Below are 18,549 nucleotides of genomic sequence, written 5' to 3' on the forward strand. Positions count from 1 at the left end.
AAAATTCAAGAGAAGCCAAGTTGAGCCGGGCTGGCCCTGATTACACGCAGGAAGCCCCTGGTATCGTTTATGAGGGTTTGATCATCAAACCAATCTCATGTATATATGATGGAACGCCGGATTCGTTTTACCGTGTCCGTGGCCTTGACTACCTGCCATTTTTCTGGTTGGTGAGGCCGTCTAGTTTGCGGCTGCCAGAGCCGCCGCATCCTCTTCCGTACGTGGGAAACGTTCGGTATTTCTGCTAACTGAGATGATGCCACGTGGACCGAGCATCTTAAGCTTGAGAAAAGCATAATGCGGTATTGCGTTAAAACGAGCGAAAGCCGTTCTTCCGAGTAGTGCTTGATAGCCACTTCGGAATGGGGCGATGTGAAAAGTTAACCTTTTGCTTCAGAAGTTATCGGGAGAACCGAATACCACCTCTAGTAGTAGAGAGCCCGTACAGCGAGCCTCTTGGCCTGGTATTACTCCCTTGAAGGCAGTATTACCGTGGCTTACTTGTGTCAGGTCTATCCCCATTTTGCGGACTGTGTCCTGATATATCAGATTTAGATCACTGCCGCCGTCCATGAGGACTCGTGTGAAATGGTACCCATTTATTATTGGGTCTAACACCAAGGCCGTCAGTGCTTTGTGCCGGATATTTGTCTCGTGATCCCTACGATCAAAAGTGATCGGGCAGGTCAACCAGGGGTTGAACCTAGGGGTGACGGGCTCTATGGCGCGTGTGCCTCGGAGTGTATGCTTGCTTCTCCTCTTTGTCACATGGATCACGTTTACTGTTTTAACCTCTGGTGGGAACTTTTTCTGTCCTCCGGCACGTTGCTGGCGAGGCTCATCCTCGTCTTCGCTTGGTGCCTCTTCCCCTTTGTGTTCGGCGTTTAGCTTACCGGCCTGCTTGAAGACCCAACATTCTCTATGGGTATGATTTGCAGGTTTGTCTGGGGGGCCGTGAATCTGACAGAGTTTGTCAAGAATTTTTTTAGGCCATATTGTCCTTCTCTGCTGCCTTTGAAAGGCTTTTTCCGCTGACCTGGTCGGGAGCCCCCGAATCCGGCGTTTACCGCCGTGTTATCTGGGCTACCTTCTTTATTTCGACACTTGTTTTTGTTGCGTCGTGGTTTACCATTGCCATCCCTGACTTCGGATGTGCTTGGGTCGCTGGTGCTGCTACGGGCCAACCAGCTGTCCTCGCCCGCACAAAAGCGGGTCATGAGGCTTGTTAGGGCTGCCATTGTTCTCGGTTTTTCTTGACCGAGGTGTCTGGCGAGCCATTCGTCTCGGACGCTGTGTTTAAAAGCTGCTAAGGCTTCGGCGTCCGGGCAGTCGACAATTTGGTTCTTCTTGGTGAGGAACCTGTTCCAAAGCTTTCGGGCGGACTCTCTGGACTATTGGATTATATGACTTAAATCATCTGCATCCGGAGGTCGGACATACGTCCCTTGAAAATTGGCCCGAAAAGCGTCCTCGAGCTCCTCCCAACTTCCAATTAAGTTTTCGGGGAGGCTTTTCAGCCAGTGCCGAGCTGGCCCTTTAAGCTTGAGGGGCAAGTATTTAATGGCATGGAGATCGTCTCCACGACCCATACGAATATGGAGGATGAAGTCCTCTATCCAGACTCCAGGGTCTGTGGTTCCGTCGTATGCCTCTATGTTCACCGGTTTGAATCCCTCTGGGAATTCGTGATCCAGCACCTCATCAGTGAAACATAAGGGGTGTGCGGCACCCCTGTATTGGGATGCGCCATGGTGTTCGAACGATTGCAGTATTCGGTATTGGTTTTGTACCGTAGAGCGCTTCCTAGATCCATAGATGGATCTGGTCGCGCCGGGTTTTTGACGCAAGTTCTCACGTAGATCGTCTGTTGACTTATGCATGACTTTGTTAGCCGCTCTATCGCGTTCACAAGGTGGTGGATCTGGCCGGTTGGCCATATCACTCTTCGGCTGTATGGGCTCTAAGGCCTCATCGTCGAATTCCAGTAATAGCTTGCGCTTTGGATAGCTATTTTTATGGCAACTTCCACCATACTTTGTTACTTTGTTCCACTTGCTGTTGAGCGTATCTTGTGTGACCTTGAGCCTTTGCTTCTGTTTCTTCAGGCTCCTCGCTATGGCCATAAGCCTTCTGCGGAGGTTTTCTTGCTCCAAGTGCGTTTCCGAGATGATGTGTGCATCTTCGTCCGAACTGTTTTCTTCCACAGACGGGGTTTGATGGGGCTTATCCTTGGCGTCGTTGTGTTCGGACGTTGGATCCGTACTATGTTTGCAGTTTGCATCCTGATCGTGCTCTGCCACCGGGTGGTGCAGTCGTCGTTTCTTCTAGAGTCGACTGGACTGTTATTTCCTCTTGCGCTGTTATCGCTGTTTTTGCTATGGCGGAACTTAGAGCGGCGCCGCTGACATCGGCGCCTGGGTTGCTTGGAGGGGGCATCCTCCGCTGTCTCTTTGCCATTGCCCTCTCTGGGTGTATCCACCATGTATATGTCATGTGATGAAGTGGCAGTCCAGCGCCCTATGGGCGGTGGTTCCTATTCGTTTCCTGCGTCGTCGTCCATACCGTCGATGTCTTCGGAGTCGAAGTCGAGCATGTCGGTTAAGTCGTCGACAGTGGCTACTAAGTGGGTGGTGGGTGGGTAGCGAATTTCTTCGTCATCCGCATCCCATTCTATCCGGACATAGTTCGGCCAAGGTTCTCCTGACAGGAAGAGATACCTTAATGAATTTAGCACATCTCCCAAAGGTGAGTGCTGAAAGATATCCGCGGAGGTGAACTCCATGATCGGCGCCCCATCGGGTTCGACAGGCACAGATGTAGGTGGCTCGGAGTCCGTGGCCGGGGATAAATCCAGTGGTTCGGTGACGCGGCTCTCGAAAGGGGTGAAGTCAGTATCTGGCTCTATCGCCACTGAGAGTGCGGCCTCCATGGCGGGGTCTATCCCTCCGCTCTCGGATGACGCGATTTGCTCCGGGTTAACGGCTGGAGTAGCTGCGGATGCGATCTCCCGAACACTGTCCGACGACAGAGTTACGTCTTGCTCATCGCGACTGTGCGGCGCGTCCGACATGGGCTCGAATCCGTCGAAGATCAAGTCTCCGCGGATGTTGGCTGTGTAGTTCAAGTTTCTGAATCTGACCTGATGGCCAGGGGCGTAGCTTTCGATCTACTCCAGATGGGCAAGAAAATTGGCCCGCAGTGCGAAGCCGCCAAATGCGAAGATCTGTCCGGGGAGGAAAGCCTCACCCTGGACTGCATCGCTAGCGGTGATCGAAGGAGCCATCAAGCCTTATGGTGACGACATAGTGGGACTCTCAATGAAGGCACCAATGTTGGTGTCAAAACCGGCGGATCTCAGGTAGGGGGTCCCGAACAGTGCGTCTAAGGCGGATGGTAACAGGAGGCAGGGGACACGATGTTTACGTAGGTTCGGGCCCTCTTGATGGAGGTAATACCCTACGTCCTGCTTGATTGTTCTTGATAATATGAGTTTTACAAGAGTTGATCTACCACGAGATCAAAGAGGCTAAACCCTAGAAGCTAGCCTATGGTATGATTGTATGTTGTCCTATGGACTAAAACCCTCCGGTTTATATAGACACCGGAGGGGGCTAGGGTTACACAAGATCAGTTACAAAGGAGGAGATAGACATATCCGTATTGCCTAGCTTGCCTTCCACGCCAAGTAGAGTCCCATCCGGACACGGGATGAAGTCTTCAATCTCGTATCTTCATAGTCCAACAGTCCGGCCAAAGGATATAGTCCGGCTGTCCGGAGACCCCCTAATCCAGGACTCCCTCAACGAGGGTTCACTGGTTCGCTACGGTGTGAGGCTGCCGTCGCCGCAGAATAACAGGGGGTGTGGGTGAGTAGCGGGATTGCCTGGCCAGCGGTGGGCGTAGTAGGGGGCGGTGAGGCCTCCACCGCATCGCAGCCGGCCACGGGAGGCAGGAGCACGAGGCACGACCGACGCTGGTTTGGGCGGCTGGAGCAAGAAGACCAGAGGTTGAAGGAGCACCACGGCCGTTGGATGGACATCATACGGTCACTGGAGCTAGAATCGTGCATAACGACTAAGTAGACAAAGCCCTTCGTTCCCGTCAACTTAGTAGGCCCACAAGTCAGCCTGCCACTATACTGGGTCCCAGCTAGCAGGGGAGTATTCAATTTTTTGTGCATAATAAGGAGGCACTTCCTTGCGTGCGAAGATGTAGCTGGTGGGTCCCAGCAGTCAGTGGGGAAATGTTTTTTTCGCGAAATACGGTGGCCCGTCCGGTGGGTCCCTGCTGTCAGGTGGAGGAATAATTATTTTGCGCGTAACAAGGAGGCACTTCCTTGCGACGGACATGGACCCAGTTGTCAGCCTCTCCACGTGCATAACTCTTCCGATGGAAGTCGTTCCTTGACCATGTTGACCATGCCGCGCCGAGAGCACCAGGGCGGTGGGCGACGACGAGGCCTAGGAAGGGGACGACGCAGAGTCGGGGAAGACGTGACAGTGGATGCCCACACGTAGAGGTGTATGAGGGTTCACTGGTTCGCTGCGGTGTGAGGCCACCGTCGCCGCAGAATAACAGGGGGTGTGGTTGAGTAGAGGGATGGCCTGGCCAGCGGTGGGAGTAGTAGGGGGTGGTGAGGCCTCCACAGCATCACAGCCGGCCATGGGAGGCAGAGCACGAGGCACGACCGGCGCTGGTTTGGGCGGCTGGAGAAAGAAGACCAGAGGTTGAAGAAGCATTACGGCCGTTGGATGGACATCGTATGTTCACTAGAGCTAGAATCGTGCATATTGACTAAGTTGACAAAGCCTTCCATCCCTGTTAGCTTAGTAGGCCCACAAGTCAGCCTCCCACTATACTGGGCCCCAGCTAGCAGGGGGAGTATTCATTTTTTTGTGCGTAATAAGGAGGCACTTCCTTGCGTGCGAAGATATAGCTGGTGGGTCCGAGCTGTCAGCGGTGGTAACTTTTTTTCATGAAATACAGAGGCCCTTTTGGTGGGTCCCAGATGTCAGTGGAGGAATCATTATTTTGCGTGTAATAAGGAGGCATTTCCTTGCGTGCGGCCATGGACCCAGCTGTCAGCCTCTCCACGTACAGTCCACTTCAGATGCATGTCTGTCGTTGACCATGTTGACCAGGCCGCGCCGAGAGCACCAGGGCGGTGGACGACGGCGAGGCCTAGGAAGGGAACGGAGCCAGGGAAGACTCGAGAGTTGTTTCCCATGCGGAGGGGAGTACGATTGTACGAGGGTTTACTGGTTCATCTGCCGTCACCGGAGAATAACAGGAGGTGTGGGTGAGTAGAGGGATGGCTAGGCCATCGATGGGAGTACGGTGGGGCGGTGAGGTCTGGGCTGCAGCACAGCCGGCCGCGGGGAGGAGGGACCAGGCAGCCCCGCCGGCGCTTGTTTGAGCGGCTGGAGCAGAAAGAGCAGAGATTGAAGAAGCACGACGGCCGTTGGATGGACATCCAACAGTCACTTCTTGTGCGTCAACCTTTTTTTAGGAAAGCCTCAAATCTGTGGAAAACAGGATACAACCCATCTGGCATTATTTCTAATAATTTACAGCCCATTTGCTAATTCTTAAGGTTTTTTTTGGAGCCCATATTCTTTTTGTTAGCATTACAGCCCATATTGTGGCCACGGCTAAAAAATTATACGAAATTTTGCATATTTCGGTGTGGTCCGAACTGTTTTTAATCTCGAAATTTCGAGTCACATTCAAACTGATTTTAAAAATAAATGTATATCAATATAAAATCCAACAAATTGTCCACGCATAAAAATCAATGCAATTTAAAATCTTGAAATGAAAAAAAGAAATTTGAAACTAATTGCCGGTTTGATGTGTTTTAAAAATGTACAACCCATTTCTCATTACTGATAGGCCATTTTCTCAGCCAGCCGAATGAAGCTCTCCTCGTCTTGAAAGATTTGCAGCCCAACATGCCTGACAAAGAGACTTACTTGGCAAATCACAAAAAAACTGGGCTAGCCATTTTCAGAAAGAAAAAAAACTACTGGACTGGTCTGTGGTAAACATAAAAGAGAAGGCTGTCTAGACAGGCCAGAGTGCCCCGCACAGCCTAGTTGACACCCTGCTTCTGTCTCAAAAACAAATTAGATAAATGCCACTCCAATTATGGCAATTCATAAAAATGCCACTGCAATTTCCAAACTATGAAAAATGCCACTGCAATTTTTGCAAACTTTGGAAAATGCCACTGCAATTTGCAAACTTTGAACAATGCCACTCCAGACTTCGAAAAATGCCACTAGAAATGGCATGAAATGGCATTTTTCAAAGTTTGGAAATTGCAGTGGAATTTCTCAGAAACACTAGATTTGGAGTGGCATTTATCAAATTAACCCAAAACAAAAATAACTGGGCGAGCTGCTGGGTCCCTGGTGTCAGCCGCTCGTTGTGCAGTTCTCTCGTTTATTGACTACGTTGACAATGGCATGGGACCCAGATGTCAGAAATACATTAGGAGGAGCCATTTTTTTATTGTCTTGAAATAAGGAGGCACTTGCTTGCGTACTGCCATGACCTTGGCGGGTCCCTGCTTTCATCCTCTCCACGTACAATCATCTCCTGATTGTGTACGCGTCAACTTGGTAGGCCCACAAGTCAGCCTCTAAACCCGTGAAGGACAAATACAACCCATTTATATAAAAAAATAACAGCACATTCCATACATTCAAACAGAAAGTTCAACATTCAGAGCAAAGTAACAAGTCGGATCCACATATAGAGTACTGAACTTCCACGTTGACAACCATCATAGCCAAGTTAACTATCTACTCCCACTAATACTCTAGTAGCATACAAGTACTAACTTACTCTTAGCTAACTAGCGATGCCGGCCGCCACTGCGGTACATGCTAAACGCTGGCACCGGTGTCCTCCACCTCGCCTCGGACTTGCCAGAGGTGCGATAGGGCACGTTTCTCGCGCGTGTTGGCCTGTTCCATGCCGGCGTGGTCCACCGAAGCTTCGGCTTCTAAGCGGGAAACCCATTTGACGAGCTGGTAGTAAAAATCGGCGTTGCAAATACGTGCGTGCCCGACAGCCTCCAGGGCTATTTGCCGGGCGCCGACCTCCATGTAGTCAGCCCAGTTGCGAGCGCTCTGCTCGTGACTCAGAGCGTCGGTGCGCTGCTGCTCCATGTCCCGCTGGCGGCGCAAATCGGCAATACGCTGCTCCTGCGCCAGGCGGTGGCGTTCCAACAACTCCTCATAGTCTGCAATGCCATCTAAAGACCGATAGAATGCCTCCTCCCTCCGTCTGCCTTCCGGTGAAAAACCGAACACTAGTTCCGGCGGTGACCGCCTCCGGTGTCGCCTATCGCGGACGGGTGGGGGCATGGTGGACGTGGCGAGAGCGAGGATAAGTGGGGAGCAACGCCGGGCCGGTGGGGGCTTATGAGGATAGGGCGAGTTGGGTGATGGTGCCACCGGAGAAGCCCGGGAAACAGTAATTATAGGCGGAAGGTAGGCGAACTAGCGTGTCGCGGGAAACGCGACGGTCATCGCGATCATCGAAATTCAATGCATAAGCAGGCATGGCTTAGCGCGCCAGCTTGCCGTGGAAAACTAGAAACACTGAAATTATGACTGTGCCGTCCTGTCCCGTCAGTGGTGCGTCCCGTCCGTGCTGGGTCGCACGCCGGCATGACGGTCAAACGAGTGCACTCGAATCATCCAAATGAGGTACTCCCTACTTGTCAAAAATGATTCCACCACTCATCATCTACCTTGGTTGGTTAGATTTTTGAATTAAGCCCTGCAAACCAGAAAGGAGGTAGTACGTGCGTGATCCGCTATTTACTCATGTAGGATCGAGTAGGTCGTTTTTTGAATTGAGCCCTGCAAACCGGAAAGGAGGTAGTGCGTGCGTGATCCGCTATTTATCCATGTAGGATCAAGTAGGTAGGATAGTGTACATGTAGGATCGAGTAGGTCGGATGGTGTACGTGTACGATCGCATTAGCTGATGAACGTTTGCTGGGAGATAAGGCATTTGCGAATGTTTTTGCTGGCAGTTATTTCAGATTCGCATGGCATTTTCTTCAGACCAGCTTGTCAGTTTCTTCAGAGGTATGCATTTTTATTCAAAAAACTACCACTTTGGATCTTGCGTCGGAACTAAAACTGCCAGGAGCGCATTAGTAGGCTAGCTAGTGATCGATCAATAACTTTTAAACATTGAGCGAATAGAAATAAGGATCTGTTAGTAACTTGTAAACACTGAGAACACAGAAATAATGATCATGCTGTGCACAGCAGTAAGAGCCGATCCGTTCAAAAATGTTCACACGAGACTCACAGGCCTGGCATTGTAATATGTTCACATTAGTAGCCCAAATTCAAAACCAACTAGTACGATTCCCATACATACGATCAACATGTTAATGCATCTCAATGATTCATAGATCATATATAAATATGTAGCTCCAAAAGCAAAGATTTAGAAAAGGCATCTGTTCTTCCTACTAACATGGATGCTTCTCTTGGCCAACATTCAATACAGACTGAAAGACAAATTTTTTTGCGAAGTCTACAATTCCTCTTGCAAACGTAAGTGGTTTCACCAACAGCTGGAACCATGAGAATGAACCACACATGATGGAGGAACATCCACTTCAGTATGATTTGGTCTTCTCTCGATCACACGGCGAGACTATTTTCGGAATACAAACTTTAACTTAGGAAAAATGATGCCCATTGTATAATAACACCAAAGCAATGAAGCACCTAGTATTGGCCAATAAATAGTACAATACTACTTTTCTGCAGTCCATGAAGTGAACATCCAATCTTTCTGTGTCTATTTTCAAATGGCACTGCATGCAGTGACTATACTATTCTCTTGTGCAGTTCAACCAAAATTGCGGTCACTTTGTGTGTTTGCCAAATAGCAACGGGCAGACATCTTTGTCTGCACAAATATCAAGCAGCTAGTAAACATATACCCCACCTTATATTTTCGGTTTAAACATGTCTCTTCCGCTTAGCATCTGTCATGTTTTGCACTGGATAATTTGATACAGTCATGTTTTACCCTGGACAATTTCATACTGAATTGATTTGCTGGTTCAGAGCAGAAATATAGCGCCTATTCTTCATCAAACCAAGGATATCCATGTTCGCAATGATGGAAGAGGTGAAATCGATACAACCGAAATTGAGCATCCAATCATTGAATCCTGTCCTGCACCTCCAATGTAGGTCCACCCTACCAATAAATTCACATGCAAACCACTAGTATTACTATCTAATGATAGTACAAAAAGAGTAGCAAGATAGTAGCAAACCATGTACCTTTGTAATGAACAGCTCATAGTGCCACCAATTGGATTTAAAGGTTTGGAAGAAAACATGCTCCTAATGTTGAACCAGTTGGACTTTTTGTGCAGTTCCACTAAAATCGAGCATCCCTGTTTGCATTGATATTGAAAGTGTGATTACTATAGAAGTGGCACTAGTTGAAGCATAGACTAAAAAATATAAGCATTGCAATTTCTTAATGGGAAAAGGTAGCAAGACTGTTTTCTAACCACCTGTTTGAAGGAATAAATAAGGCAACAACGGTTGATGTCAGAAAGGCATATATAGTTATTTCTGAAAGAATGATCGATTCCTGACCTTTCCTGTTCTTTTAAGCATATTTTGTGCAGTTCAACTAAAATAAAATGCCATCACCGCCTTGACAATTCAGTGACACTGTACAAAAGGAAATGACTTAACATTACATCATGATGTCAGGTATGTAGTTGACATGCATTAGAGACAAACATACAGACCTCCTCCGATAACATAATGATCATTAATTTTAACAAAGGTGTGACTAGCTTTACCGGGATAATTTGAGTGAACTCTACACCCTCTATTCATTAATATAAGACGTTTTCATAGTTCAATTTAAAGTACCCAAACGTCCAGTATTTAGACAAACAGGTAGTAGTTTTCTTGAGCACATATCTGGGAAAGCTTGCCACACTTTATATATGTCCATACGCTAATGCAACACCATTCGAATAGTACAAATATACACTAAACGAGTGACTAGTGCAACAATAGAGTAGTTATTTTATTACAGGGTATAGTACAATGGTTTTACTGAACAGATTTCCATAAGCTCTAGCATTGGAAGATTTCTATAAGAATTAACAATAAAAAATGTAAAGGTAACAAGTTTCAGTATTGGTATGATAGCTGTGCAAGAGCATTAAACCAAATACAAAAGTCTGAAGGTAACTAGCATTATTAACTAATGATAGTATTAAAAAATTTCAAACCATGTACCTTCAAGGTAAATATCATTTCGAACTCAAGTGGACATGAAAAATTGCTATCCCAATCTTGATAACCGATCAAACATAAAAACTTGATCGAACGAATCAATACAATAGCCAAAGGAGGAGGTGCGCACTCTTACCTTTCCTGTTGTCTTCATAATTTTTAGTGCAGTTTAACCAAAGTAAAATGACATCAGCACTTTGGCATTTAGTTGACACTGTACAAAAAATTGACTTATCTCATCAAAGTGAGGTATGTAATCTATAAGAATTAATAGTGCAAAAATCTGAAGGTAGTAACAAGTTTCATCGTTGGTATACTGGCTGTGCAACAACATTAGAATGCCTTAGCTGAAAAATCTTTAATACATCCACAATCAACAGCTAACCCTGAAATAATCTAGAGACATTAAATGACATTGCTTAAATTTATCGATGGCATTAGACTGAGTGCGGCATTAGTTAAATGTGGCATCACTTTAGCAGTAGCATTTGCTGACTTTACCGCTGGCGTTATGCTAACAGCAAAAAAGTGGCAATATGAACATGGGAGACCCATTCGGACAGTGGGCGCACCAGTACGATGTACCTCCACGGACGCATAGAGTGGTGAGGGAGGTATGGTTGCCCAGAGCAACAAATATCCAGGCAGCATATGTGGATTACATCCCATTTTTGTTCTCTTTAGCCACCTTTTTCCTATGTGAAGACAACAAACCGATCGACCTGGTCATTCTCTATTGCGTTGTCATGCCTTTCTACCCTTCTTCAACCAAGAGACATGAGACTCGTTCCTTAGCTACTGATTTTCCCCTTTTCAACCTAGATGCGGGTTCGATGCCTACTCTCTTGGACAGTACAGTCTCCCTTCCTATCCTTATTCAACCCAGATATGGATTAGTCTGCATGAAGTATGGTTTCCTTTAATAGTGCAAATTAAGGTTTTCATCTGCGTGACCAGCCGAGCAGAGGATAGGAAATTGGGAAGATGGTGGAGTGGAAAAAGATCCACATGCAGCGACATGGCAGATCGGGCAATAGGACAAGGGTATGGTTCGACAAGAGGTAGCATACCTAAGGGTCAGCGGGAAGTGGCTTCGCTCGTGGTCAACGTCCTCCGCACGCACTACGACAGCGAGCTTGGGGACGAAGGCCATCCCGCGCGGGCGCTAGGTCTGAGAGGACAGCCTTGTCATCAGTGTGTGACCTCGCTCGCCGACAACGAGTGCGTCAACGCTGCACGTCCTTTTCTTACCCGGCGGATCTGTGACCACCGGTGAGGAGTGAGAGAGAGGCCGTCTTTTTTAGATCTGGACAAAGGGTGATAGTGTGAGAAGCAAGTGGGCAGCCCTTAGCAAGAAAGCTCTGAAGCTCCAGCCTATATATCTTTTTATACTACTAGTACTAGAGGTGGAGTAGTGGTAGAGTAGTTTATATTTTCTCTACAAATAGTACCAGTTAGTCGTGCTTCAAAACTAAACGGCACGCCATTAAAAAAATAAAGGTCGATAACTAATGCGGCACCTCGGGCCAACACGGCCAGATCGCATTTTGCACGAGAAATTACACACCATGTTTCGTTGACATGTGGTCCCATTCCAACATGTCAGTGAGACGACAGCGAGTCCTTTTGTACAATTTCTGAATGGACATGTAGGCCGGGGCGCCTCTTCGTGTACCGTGGCAAACTGGCAACCGTTCACCAACTCTTCGCCTTTCCCTCTCGATTTGGAACTGCTGTCGCACGCTCTTCCTCCCTCCTCCATTTGCCTTCACCCTTCCTTCTGCCATTGTTCGATCGTCTTCTCCATGGAGGGAACAAGCCAGAAACGACCCCGTTATTCTTGCCCCGATCTGAAAGATGACGTGGTGGAGGAACTCATTGATCGGTGCGACATCATCACCTCAACTAGCATGGCAGGTTCGTTCAAGACCATTCTTGACTCAACTAATAACATCATTAGAGGGAACCCAAGGGTCCAGGAGCGGTTTGATCTCCCTTATATTCTTCGCTATAAGCATGTTCGCATGGATGCGGACGACGGAGGCCTCGCCTTGTGCAAGTTGATCCCGCTTGATAACGATACGTGTGATGTCAAGATGTCATCGTTTCAGGGTAAGGCCTGGGCTGGCACAAATGGAGATTGCGTTGTTTATATTGGGTACAATTGTTAGTGGGAACTTGTGAATGTGTACATTTGTCAGCGGATTCCACTTCCAAAAATCTCCAAGTGCACTGAGGTTGAGCACACAGATGATCTACGTACGTTCAAATACGATCATGGTGACTGTCGTCTACGGAAGATAGCAATTTGTCGAGTTCCCAACTGCTCTTGGAATTACAAGAACTATCAAGTTGTTGCTATCTTCGACAAGCTTGTTGCCGTCCTTACTGATTCCATGGTTCGTCCATGGATATTGCTCAAAAATCAGTTTCTGTACACGGATGAGTACTGTGATGCAATTGAATACGAGGATCTTGTGTTTGTTGCCACCACTTGTGGCACTGTTTTTGCATGGGATCCTCGTAGTTTCGGTGCGTTTTTCTTCCACCGTAATTATAATTGTTTCAGCCACATGCATGCGGGTTAGCAAGTTTCCCTTTACTAATTAACCTTCTTGTGTTTCCAAGGTCTTGTGATCATTCCACCACCTATACTTGAAAAAATTTATAACCAAGGGGGAGATGACGATGGTGATGATCATGAGCATGAGGACGAGCAGAACTTATATACTCAGTGGTGCCTGGCAACTAATTCCGATGGATCACCTCTTCTTGTCTGTATATAGTGCACTGTGATTCTTACTACTGAGGCAGCAGGTGTTGTCTCCCATGGTCGCCCTCTCCGGACCTATTCCAACACGTGTTGCAGGGTATTCGGGATGGATACTAGTGTGCTAGCGCCAACACCTTTTCCCTGGTACAGTATTGATAGTCTTGGAGAAAACTCGCTCTTCCTTGGACAAAACTATCCAATGATGGTGAAAGGCGATCCAACTGCTGTTGACACAATGTTACTACCATTTATGAGAAGCAACTGTATCTATACCCCAGACAAGGTGGTGGTTCCCTACCCTGGTCCTGATATATGCCGCTTCAGCCTGGATGATCAGTCCTGCGTTGCTCTCGATATTGACAATAGCTGGCCCTTCCCAGAGCACCTATGGTTCAAAGCAAGCGTTTCCAACGCCGAGGATTGGTTGAGTTGAAGTTCATTTCATTGCTTGTTATTTGTTGTGTGATGAAAACTTCAGTATTTACTAGAACTTTTGTTGGAAATAATCTATAGTCCAACATGTATCCTCGTTGTCGTTGTGTGTTGATGACTTGTTGTATGTAATGAATGGTACATTTGCAAATGCATGTCATAAACTCAATTTATGAATGGTTTTCGAGTCACTTCTTGGAGTGTGAGTACCGTAGTAGTATAGCCAGCATCCGGTTAGTATATGAAGTTGCCATATCACATAGAGCCATCCTAATATTGGAGTATGCTAGCCCTCCACCGGTGCGCCGCTTCAAATGGCGGAGGAAGTGAGAGGTCGCGTCACCTTGTGTCCAGATCTGAGATGCCACATGTACCAGATGAATGATTCCAAGTTCGACCACCGTGATGTTGGGTGTGAGCCGAGGAACACTGTTGGAGAGACCCCCCCCCTCATAATTTTCCTACATCGGTCGTTTGATTCATAGGATATAATGCTATAGGATTTTTTTCCTATGTAATCATGTTTTAATTGGCAATCTAGCATCCACTCCAACTTTTGTTCCACTTCCTTTGTTCCTAAGAAGAGAGTACTTGCTCTAAATGATGTGCCGCTGCAAGAGCCGCCTATATTAATTAACCATGCTCTAAAAAGGTGGACCAGCTTTGGCTATAGTAGTACTGTACTAGGTTAGTAGGTGACCTTGCGCTTGGCTCTTCTCCTCTTCCGGAAGTTGAACAATAATGATGGTACTATAGTAGTACTTCTAGCAATCTGACACCAAATGAACTGCTTCACCTCCACCGCTTGTAAGCAAAAGTTTCTCCTTGTGCTGCGAGCCACCACGCACGCGTTGGCGAGGGAGAAGGCGTAGTAAGCAAGCTTCTCGTCGTTCTGTGAGTTGACGGGACACATCAAAGTTATTTATTAGTACTCTCTTCAAAAAGGGCTGACCATGTCCATGGCTACCATCCCGTGCTCTGTCATTGAGTATGTGCACTATTCACGTGCCATCGAGGAGAAAAAATATTGCATAGTAGTACTAGGTGCCATCGAAGTGCACGACTCACTTGCGCACTGCATATCTCCATTTTCTTGCATGACACGCCACCTTGATGCTACATGTCCCGCGTGTCATGGAGGCATATAGTATGATTTTGTAAAATGGAGGCATATAGATGTCCCGCGTGTCGGCAAAAGGATGAACAAAGCTCATGTCTTAGACGAAAGAGTGGAAGAACATAGATTCCCGATGACCAAGAAGGAGCAACAAACCTCGGGGTAGAGCGTCTTCACTCATAATATTTTATATTATTCATCGACATAAAATCAACCAAATCTCTCCACGTTCCTATACCATTCTATAGTATGAGAATAACTTTGAATGTAAGCCATTGATTCACTCTATGCAATGGTCATAGTTGGAAAATCCAAACAAAACCAAGCATTGGATCAACTCTTTTTTCGAGATCAACTCTTTTAGCACTTAGATTGTTGCCGCCTGCCCACCTAGCCCACCTATATATCCGCTCACGTGTGATGACCACATGAGCTATTCACTCAGATTGTATGTCAAAAAAGGTCGATAACTAATGCGGCACCTCGGGCCACGTGGCCAGATCGCATTTTGCACGAGAAATTACACACCATGTTTCGTTGACATGTGGTCTCGTTCCAACATGTTAGTGCGACGATGGAGAGTCCTTTTGTACAATTTCCGAAAGGACATGTAGGCTGGGGCACCTCTTCGTGTACCCTGGCAAACTGGCAACCGTCCACTGACTCTTCGCATTTCCCTCTCGATTTGGAACTGCTGTCGCATGCTCTTCCTCCCTCCTCCATTTGCCTTCACCCTTCCTTCTGCCATTGTTCGATCGTCTTCTCCATGGAGGGAACAAGCCGGAGACGACCCCGTTATTCTTGTCCCAATCTGAAAGATGACGTGGTGGGGGAACTCATTGATCGGTGCAACGTCATCACCTCGGCTAGCATGGCATGTTCATTCAAGACCATTCTCAACTCAACTAATAACATCATTACAAGGAACCCAAGGGTCCAGGAGCGGTTTGATCTCCCTTATCTTCTTCGTTATAAGCCTGTTCGCATGGGTGTGGACGACGGAGGCCTCGCCTTGTGCAAGTTGATGCCGCTTGATAACGACACGTGTGATGTCAAGATGCCATTGCTTCAGGGTAAGGCCTAGGCTGGCGCAAATGGAGATTGGGTCGTTTATATTGGGTACAATTGCGAGTGGGAACTTGTGAATGTGTACACTCATCAGCGGATTCCACTTCCAAAAATATCCGAGTGCCCTGGGGTTGAGCACACAGATGATCTACGTACCTTCAAGTACGATCATGGTGTCTGTCGTCTACGGAAGATAGCAATTTGTCGAGTTCCCAACCGCTCTTGGAATTACAAGAACTATCAAGTCATTGCTATCATCGACAAGCTTGTTGCCGTCCTTCGTGGTTCGACTAGATGGATATTGCTCAATAATCAGTTTCTATACACAGATGTGTACTATGATGCAATTCAATACGAGGGTCTTGTGTTTGCTGCCACCACTCGTGGCACTGTTTTTGCATGGGATCCTCGTAGTTTTGGTACGTCTGTCTTCCACCGTAATTATAATTGTTTCATCCACATGCATGCGAGTTTGCAAGTTTCCCTTCTCTACTAATTAACCTTCTTCTTGTGTTTCCAAGGTCCTGTGAACATTCCACCACCTATACTTGAAAAAATTTATAACCAAGGGGGAGATGACGATGGTGATGATCACGAGCAGGGCCCATATGCTCTCTGGCGGCTGGCAACTAATTCCGATGGATCACTGATGTCTACTACACAACCTTCTTCTTTTAGACGTTGTTGGGCCTCCAACTGCAGAGGTTTGTAGGAGAGTAGCAAATTTCCCTCATGTGGATGACATAAGGTTTATCAATCCGTGGGACGCATAGGATGAAGATGGTCTCTCTCAAGCAACCCTGCAACCAAATAACAAAGAGTCTCTTGTGTCCCCAACACACCCAATACAATGGTAAATTGTATAGGTGCACTAGTTCGGCGAAGAGATGGTGATACAAGTGCAATATGGATGGTAGATATAGGTTTTGTAATCTGAAAATATAAAAACAACAAGGTAACTAATGATAAAAGTGAGCACAAACGGTATTGCAATGCGTTGAAGCAAGGCCTAGGGTTCATACTTTCACTAGTGCAAGTTCTCTCAACAATAGTAACATAATTGGATCATATAACTATCCCTCAACATGCAACAAAGAGTCACTCCAAAGTCACTAATAGCGGAGAACAAACGAAGAGATTATGGTAGGGTACGAAACCACCTCAAAGTTATCCTTTCTGGTCTATCTATTCAAGAGTCCGTAGTAAAATAACACGAAGCTATTCTTTCCGTTCAATCTATCATAGAGTTCGTACTAGAATAACACCTTAAGACACAAATCAACCAAAACCCTAATGTCACCTAGATACTCCAATGTCACCTCAAGTATCCGTGGGTATGATTATACGATATGCATCACACAATCTCAGATTCATCTATTCAACCAACACAAAGAACTTCAAAGAGTGCCCCAAAGTTTCTACCGGAGAGTCAAGACAAAAATGTGTGCCAACCCCTATGCATAAGTTCATGAGGTCACGTAACTCACAGGTTGATCACCAAAACATACATCAAGTGGATCACGTGATATCTCATTGTCACCACAGATAAGCACGTGCAAGACATACATCAAGTGTTCTCAAATCCTTAAAGACTCAATCCGATAAGATAACTTCAAAGGGAAAACTCAATTCATCATAAGAGAGTAGAGGGGGAGAAACATCATAAGATCCAACTATAATAGCAAAGCTCACGGTACATCAAGATCGTGCCGACTCAAGAACACGAGAGAGAGAGAGAGATCAAATAGCTACTGGTAGATACCCTCAGCCCCGAGGGAGAACTACTCCCTCCTCGTCATGGAGAGCGCCGGGATGATGAAGATGGCCATCGGAGAGGGATTCCCCCCCTCCGACAGGGTGCCGGAACGGGTCTAGATTGGTTTTTGGTGGCTACAGAGCCTTCTGGCGGCGGAACTCCCGATTTATTCTGTTCTTCGATATTTGGGGGGATATATGGATATATAGGAGGAAGAAGTACGTCGGTGGAGCCACGAGGGGCCCACGGGGGTGGAGGGCGCACCCTGGGGGGTGGGATCACCTCCTGCCTCGTGGCTGCCTCGTTGATTGCCTGACATAAACTCCAAGTCTCCTGGATTGCTTCCGTTCCAAAAATAACTCTCCCGAAGGTTTCATTCCGTTTGGACTCCGTTTGATATTCCTTTTCTTTGAAACACTAAATAGGCAAGAGAACAGTAATTTGGGCTGGGCCTCCGATTAATAGGTTAGTCCCAAAAATAATATAAAAGTGTATAATAAAGCCCATAAACATCGAAAACAGATAATATAATAGCATGGAACAATAAAAAATTATAGATACGTTGGAGACGTATCAGCATCCCCAAGCTTAATTCATGCTCGTCCTCGAGTAGATAAATGATAAAAACAGAATTTTTGATGTGGAATGCTTCCTAACATATTTCTTAATGTAATTTTTCTTTATTGTGGCATGAATGTTCAGATCCATAAGATTCAAGACAAAAGTTTAATATTGACTTAAAAATAATAATACTTCAAGCATACTAATAAAGCAATCATGTGTCCTCAAAATAACATGGTCAAAGCAAGCTATCCCTACTAAATCATATAGTCTGGCTATGCTCCATCTTCACCACACAAAGTATTTAAATCATGCACAACCTTGATGACAAGCCAAGCAATTGTTTCATACTTTTGGTGTTCTCAAAATTTTTCAATCTTCATGCAATACAAGAGCGTGAGCCATGGATATAGCACTATAGGTGGAATAGAATGGTGGTTGTGGAGAAGACAAAAAGGGAGAAGATAGTCTCACATCAACTAAGTGTATCAACGGGCTATGGAGATGCCCATCAATAGATATCAATGTGAGT

The sequence above is a fragment of the Triticum urartu genome, chromosome 7, assembly GCF_003073215.2.
Source record: "Triticum urartu cultivar G1812 chromosome 7, Tu2.1, whole genome shotgun sequence".
Lineage (NCBI taxonomy): Eukaryota > Viridiplantae > Streptophyta > Magnoliopsida > Poales > Poaceae > Triticum > Triticum urartu.